Genomic DNA, 6,588 nt, shown 5'->3' with positions numbered 1-6,588 from the left:
GCCTGCCTGAGGGGGTCTGCCAGGCCTAGGCAGGTAGAATTGAGAGCTTGTGTTGCCCCAAGACAACGCAGGTGCCACCAGTCTTGCAATGGCCACCTATGCAGGACCTGCTTGGCTTGTGCATACAGCCAGGACTACAGGATGCATCCATATCAAAGAGTAACACTGCCCAGGTATGTAATTCCTTTCTGAGATCAGTTTATGTAATGGCTGAAGGGAAACTGGGTTCTAGAGAAAATATAACATACAGGCCAATACATCACACATTACAACAAAAATGAAGCTAAACTGGGCTGAAAACAACTTTAAGCACAATTAAGTAATATCACTAGTATGAGAGTGGAGGTACAAGGGGAGGAAGGAGTGAGTTTAGGTAGAATACAAGTAATAAAAAAGTATGGTAACTCTCGATAGGTATTTGCAGGGCATAAACATTAGCAAGGTAATTTGTTTAGGCTGATTCAAGGAAATGTGGTGGGAAGAAGGAGCATGAGAATTTAGCTTGGCACTCAGGAGGTATTTCTGTGAAGTGTACCAGACTGCAGAGCAGCCTGCTGCAGGAAATGTCAGAAACCCCAGGTCTTGAGTAACTCAAAAACTGACCAGGCAGAATCACCCAGGAGTAGCCTGCAGGCAGTGCAGTCACTGGCCATAAATTACCATAACTCAGGTACAAAAGGTAGCCAGACAGCTACACACACACAGACTGTGGGACACAGCCACAGACTTCTGCATCCCAATACACTGAGCCAAAAGTTGTGTTGATGCAAGCTGGTACTGCCCTGTCCCCACCACCGAGTGACACCACGTGTATTTGTGCTAGCAGAGAACCTGGCCTGAATGCCCTGACCTCTGAGCTAAAACAGCTCCAAGATCTCCCAGTGCTCTGGGGCAATAAATACTCTGTTTTAGCTGTTAGACTTTCGTAATCTGCCCAGGCAGCGATTAATTCACCAGCTCACGCTTGCTGACAGGAATCCTCCAGGGCACAGAGCCCCCCGTAAGCTCTGCGTCATTCGGGCTGCAACCCTTTCTGCAGATGTGGTGGCCTTTTAATCTGAGGGCCTGATAAAAGCCCAGCCTACGCACAGATTTTCCCTGCTTCCAGCAGATCATGTTCCAAAAGTGGATATGGTTGTTTTGAACGCAAGGCTATGAGGAGGCTTTCTGATGCTGATGTGGTTACATTTGTTCTGGAAGGAAAAGGTCCGCAAGACACCCCTTTGCAAACAATTGGGGTCTCAGTTCCCACGACTCCTTGTTTTGCACCATTGTTTTTTGCATACTGATACTGTGTATAAATTCTGTAGATCAACCCCCAAGCACTGAGATAAATTGTTATCTTGCCTTTTCCCTTTTTAATAGGGAAACTTTCCAATAAAATGCTCCAGTAAACATAGAGCAGCATCTTGGTGTCTCACTGTACTACATCATCATTTCAAGCAGTGATGAAATCACCCTCTGTTGAAATTATTTCCATTTTGCATAGACATGAAAGCCAAAGCTATGGAAAATGCAACCAATATTTAGTGTTTGTTGAGTGGAACCACATACCTGGTTTTCACAGCACTGAGCATTTCACAGCACAATATCTTGTCCCTTCTGCCGCTGAAACTTTAATCGTCAGATCTGTAGTGTTTGCTGAGCCCTGAAAATGAAGTTTGGCATCTGTGATTTGCCCAATACTCCCTAAGGATGTTGTGGAATAACATGGATAATGCTCCCAGACAGCAGCTTCATTTGTGAATACAGCTTCCCTGAATACAACCCATTACTCTAATCAAGTGAGGTTCTAAAGGAATAAGGGTTGTTTCATCGCGTACATATGCAGTACTTCATAATGTTTGTGTGCTTGTGGATGGATTCAAATTACCCAAAAAGGTATTAATAACTCCAGCAGAGTTTCTTCCAAAGCCACAGTCAACATGTAAGAAAAGAGTCCATTATTTCCAGCATTTTAAACTTACTCATCTAGCAGTGTCCCATAGGCAAGCAAGCATTTCCTAGATTCAGTAAAGCAGTTTCAGTAAAAAGATTGACTTTCTGAAAGAAAATGATTGTTTGTAGTGTTTATTCGCCACAGTGCTTTTTAAGACATTAATATTATAAGTAAGAGGTAGTATTAAGTATTGTATGTAGTACTTTATAAACGTACAATTCATCATCTCCTCTTCTATGTTAAACTATAAAGAGAAGCCCCTACTGTATTGTGGATGTTTATTATCTTTCAAAACTACTAACCTTGGCCACATTCGGTAAGAAATGAGATCATGTGAGCTGCAAGTGGTCCAGGCATAAGAGCTTTATATCACATGCCAACCAAATAATTGTAACACATATATTTCTCTGTCCAAAGACATCAGTCATTATAATCAATCACAGTTCAGCTCACTGATAATTACGTTCTTTGTTTCTTTTTTCCCTACCATGGGTTTTATGGGTGGACTTTGAGATGCTGTGTCACGAATGTGACAAGTGTCACAAATGACTTCAGGTTCACCAGCAATTAGAGGTTATATCTGACCTACCAGATTGGAGTATTGAAGCGTTCTCATACTAAGTATCCAAAAACATTGACGGAGACATCAAAAATCACTGGAATCTTGGAATCTTTGGTCCAGATGAACAGTTTTGGAAATGTCTAAAGGTACAAGTTTGGAAAAAAAATATATATATATATATATATGTATACATACACATCATCTCTATCAGGGAGTTGATGATTGTTCAGTCTGGAGAAAGGGAGGCCTGGGGGAGACCTCATCACTCTCTACTAACATCTGAAATGAGGCAAGGTAGAGGCCAGCTTCTTCTCATAGGCAACAATAGCGGGACAAGAGGGAATGGCCTCAAGTTGCACCAGAGGAGGACTATGTTGGATACTAGGAAAGATTTGATGGTGATGCAGTGGCACGGGCTGCCCAGGGGTGTCCAAGAGCCATATGGATGTGGCACTGAGGGATGTGGGCAGTGGGCATGGTGAGGGCGAGCTGATGGTTGGACTGGGTGATCTTAGTGGTATTTTCCAATCTCAGTGATTCTGTGTTTCTAAGATTCTGGGGACACTGCTTCATCCTGAAACCCTGATGTCAATTTGTGAAATGCCAACTGCTATGTGGCACAGTCCTCCTCCCTGAGGCCTGGGACAGGTGCTGCCTGAAGTACCTTGGTGAGGAGACCCACTTCCCTCAGCTGCTGCCATCAACACCAAATTGTAGATGGCAGCTTTTAGGGCAGCTCATTCTAGTGAAGCTCTAAACCACCTCCTGGGGTACCTACCTCAGATAGCTCAGGGCTATCCAGAAAATTAAAGTGACAAAACTCCAGACTCTGGGGAAGTAAAACTATTGGGATTAAATTGTGGATCCATGTCAGCACCCATGACCCAAACAGAGACATGAAAAAGCATCATAAGTGCTGCTTGTGCTGTGTTACCTTAATCAAGTAACCTTAAGGAATCACGTCCTTTGTAATGTGCTTCCGACGGCCCCGTGGCCAAGTTACGCACTGCTTACACCAATGTGGTGGGTGGTAAAATGGCATTTAATTAACCTCGTGAGTCCCTTATATAGGGCTCCTATTTCATCTAATACATATGCATTACTGAGCATGGGAAGACCTATCGCGTTACAGCACGAGATCTCGCTGATGCCTAATACAACAGTGCTGGGCTGGTTAAAACTCAGCAACTCTGCACAGAGAAGTCCTGCAGACTTTGGGAACTCCACCCACACATCTGGTGGAGTTGCAGCTGTGTGGCAGTGATCAATGTCAGAATTTGCTGCTAGGTTCTGATTCACAGAGAGGGGTTAGAGGGGGTGTCGAGTCAGGGTTGGTTACAATGTGCCTTTCAAACTTTTATTGATTTCCTAATCTCTTCTTCAGGAAAAAAAAAGAAAGAAAAGAAAAAAAAGGGGGGGGATGGGGGTGGAAATTGAAAAACTATGCCACAAGCTCTACAAACCTTATTTCCTGGAGACCAGCTCACCCACACCCACATACAGGGAGGGATTTCTTCTTAAAGAGAGAGAAGTACCAGCCAAATTTTCCTCCTGAAATCATTTCAGGAATTAGCAATTAAAGGGCCTTGGGATGGAGAGAAAGCCAAACTCAAAGTAAAGGAATGGATATCCTTGCTCAGCCACCAGGCTGAAGCACTACTACTTCATGCCTTAAAGCTCTTGTTCAGCTAGCATCAATACATGCACCCAGCCATTATTGAATTTGGACTATGTGACATTAAACAAGAATGTAAAATGAGTGCATACCTCAGGGCCTAGCTGAGCTGAGGTCCCCAGCAGGGAGCACCTCAGGCCTGACTACTAACTGGATGGCTGAGAAGGACATCATCACACCTCACCAGCTTGTATTTCCCCTGCAGAGCTTGAGGTTGCCAGATTTTCAGAATTCTTGGGAGAATTGGTGTTGAACTTGAAGAGCTGAAGTGAAAGGATATGTAGGTAAGGGCACACAGAGAAATACCAAAATTACTGAATGAAAAACCACCAGAAGATCTTTCTGCAGCCCAGCAGATGAGAGTAGCTGCAGCCAAAATCCGCATGAGAATAAGCAATTTGTGAGTATGGAGAAAGGACCAGGAGAGAACAGAAACAAAAGGATATGACCGATATGGGTACAGAAGTAGTAAAATGAGAAACAATGAAAGAGGCAGCAGTAAAACATGCATCTGCCATTTAATCCAGGGTAAATACCCAGATTAGTGACATCAATTTCTGCTGTTTATTTGGAGCTTACTTTGGAGACAAGTCTCCTAAAGCTACCGCAGCTGTGGTACAACCCAGTGGAAAGTAAAGCCTGGGGCTAATCCCAGCCGTGGCTGCTCTTGTAAAAGACAAGTGACAGGCAGAACAAAAGTTTATGTGGAGAAGAGCTCTGTCTTCAGAGCTTTTGTGCTCTTAAAAGGTTGGTACAAGCTAGGAGAGTGATGCAAATAAAAGCTTCACAGCTCTTCTTCATAAATTTCCACATTACTTTACAACCCCTTGGTGCTAAGATGTTCTGTCCTGCTCATCTCGGTCCAGTTACAGGGCCTTGGCACTAGGATCCAACAAAATAGCAGTGCTCACCAAACGAGCTCTGCTGCAAGGGTTCAGAGATGCCAACTCACAGCTTCACGCCGTTGTGAGTCAGACTGCACCAAGAGGATGAAGACAGAGTGGTTTACCTGAGATGATGGGAGCTGTACTGCTGTAGAGCAGAGGGAAATAGACACCACTGCAGCTGAAAGGGGCTTCTCCCCTAGGAGAACAGCCATTTGACCAACCTCCATATGTTTTCACCCAAGGCAGATGTCTTCACTTCCTCACTTAGGCTGTCTCTGGTTCACTCATTTCCTAAAAAAAATATTAACAAACCCAATCCATGCAGAAAAATGGCTTGCTGCTGTTCTTGCATTTAACTAGGCCAGCTCAGGAGAAAAAATTCCACCGACCACACACCTGATCCCACTGCAGTGGTCATGTTCCTCACGTAACCTGTTAGGAACAAAGCTGTAAGGCGAGACATTTTAACAGGGGCACTGATGTTCTTAAAGATAAAGGTATTACATTTCTGCTGGCTTTGTTGCCTTCAGGTAGGGAGTGGGAGGGCCACTCAGCTGTGCTTAAAGCATTACTCAACACCAGGGGCAGCTGGCATCCACTGAGGCACATGGAAAACCTGATGCCAAGCAAGTAGGGCTAATTAATACCCGTTTCTTAAATTAGAATGCTCTTAATGGCTAATGTTTAAAAATAACACCCTAACAATATCTAAAAATAGCTGCTGCTGAGCCCCAGAGTATTCTGACCTCCATTAAACTGGAAGTCCATTTCCCATGACTGGTGGTGTAAATCACATTTACCTTTTATATCCTGTTCTCTCTGGGATTAGTTGCAAAGCCTAATGCCTGACCTTGAAAGCTTGTTTGCAAACATAGCAGAGTAACCCATGGCACTCTTCAGAGTGGTGTGCAATACAGGGGTTTAACATGTGGACTAAGCAATTGAAGGGAGTGTCTTTTTGGCACGTCCCAGAGTGAGATCTAGCTCTGTCTGGTCCAGAAGGGGTGTTGCCAGGGTGAGTTTTCTAGCAAGTGGTTTCCTTCGATCTAGCAATGAGGTGCCTTGCAGGCAACAGAGTAATGTTAAAAACAAAAACAACAACAACAAAAATAACCACAACAGAGTGACACCCACCAGAAAAAAAAGATTTCTGAGAGAAACCCTCTGCATTTTTCTCACTGCTTACCAATCAGGCAATTTACTTCCACAACCACACACAACCAGTTATTTTCATGTGAGCGTTAGCTACAGAGTGTCTGAAAGGCCACAGAGTCCTAAAATGAGGTACCCTAAGCAAAGCTGGTCTTCAGTTTTGCAAGGGGCCAGTACTCTCATTGCACCCCATCCAACACCACCTTCCTTCCCGTTATATGTCTGCATGTAGTAGATGCTCTCCATACCAAAGAGAAGGAGCATGTCTGAGCACAAGGCTCCAGGACTGCCAAACCTGTGCACTCTCCATAATTTTCAGGTTTTTTTCCCAGTCCTCTGACACGAGGTCTAAGGTGGATTCTGGGTTGTTCTG

At 44.1% G+C, this 6,588-nt stretch overlaps 1 long non-coding RNA gene across 1 annotated transcript; it reads right to left on the bottom strand.

The window, feature by feature from the left end:
* Nucleotides 1–4,756: 4,756 nt before the first annotated feature.
* LOC140247490 (uncharacterized) lies at nucleotides 4,757–5,582 on the bottom strand. The gene is made up of 3 exons (XR_011902677.1): nucleotides 5,460–5,582; nucleotides 5,186–5,354; nucleotides 4,757–5,058 (listed from the first exon to the last, which is right to left on the bottom strand). It is a non-coding gene; the product is annotated as an uncharacterized lncRNA (long non-coding RNA).
* Nucleotides 5,583–6,588: the final 1,006 nt, after the last annotated feature.

Source organism: Excalfactoria chinensis, chromosome 1, assembly GCF_039878825.1.
Source record: "Excalfactoria chinensis isolate bCotChi1 chromosome 1, bCotChi1.hap2, whole genome shotgun sequence".
Taxonomy (NCBI): domain Eukaryota; kingdom Metazoa; phylum Chordata; class Aves; order Galliformes; family Phasianidae; genus Excalfactoria; species Excalfactoria chinensis.
This window is presented reverse-complemented; position numbering and strand designations above follow the sequence as displayed.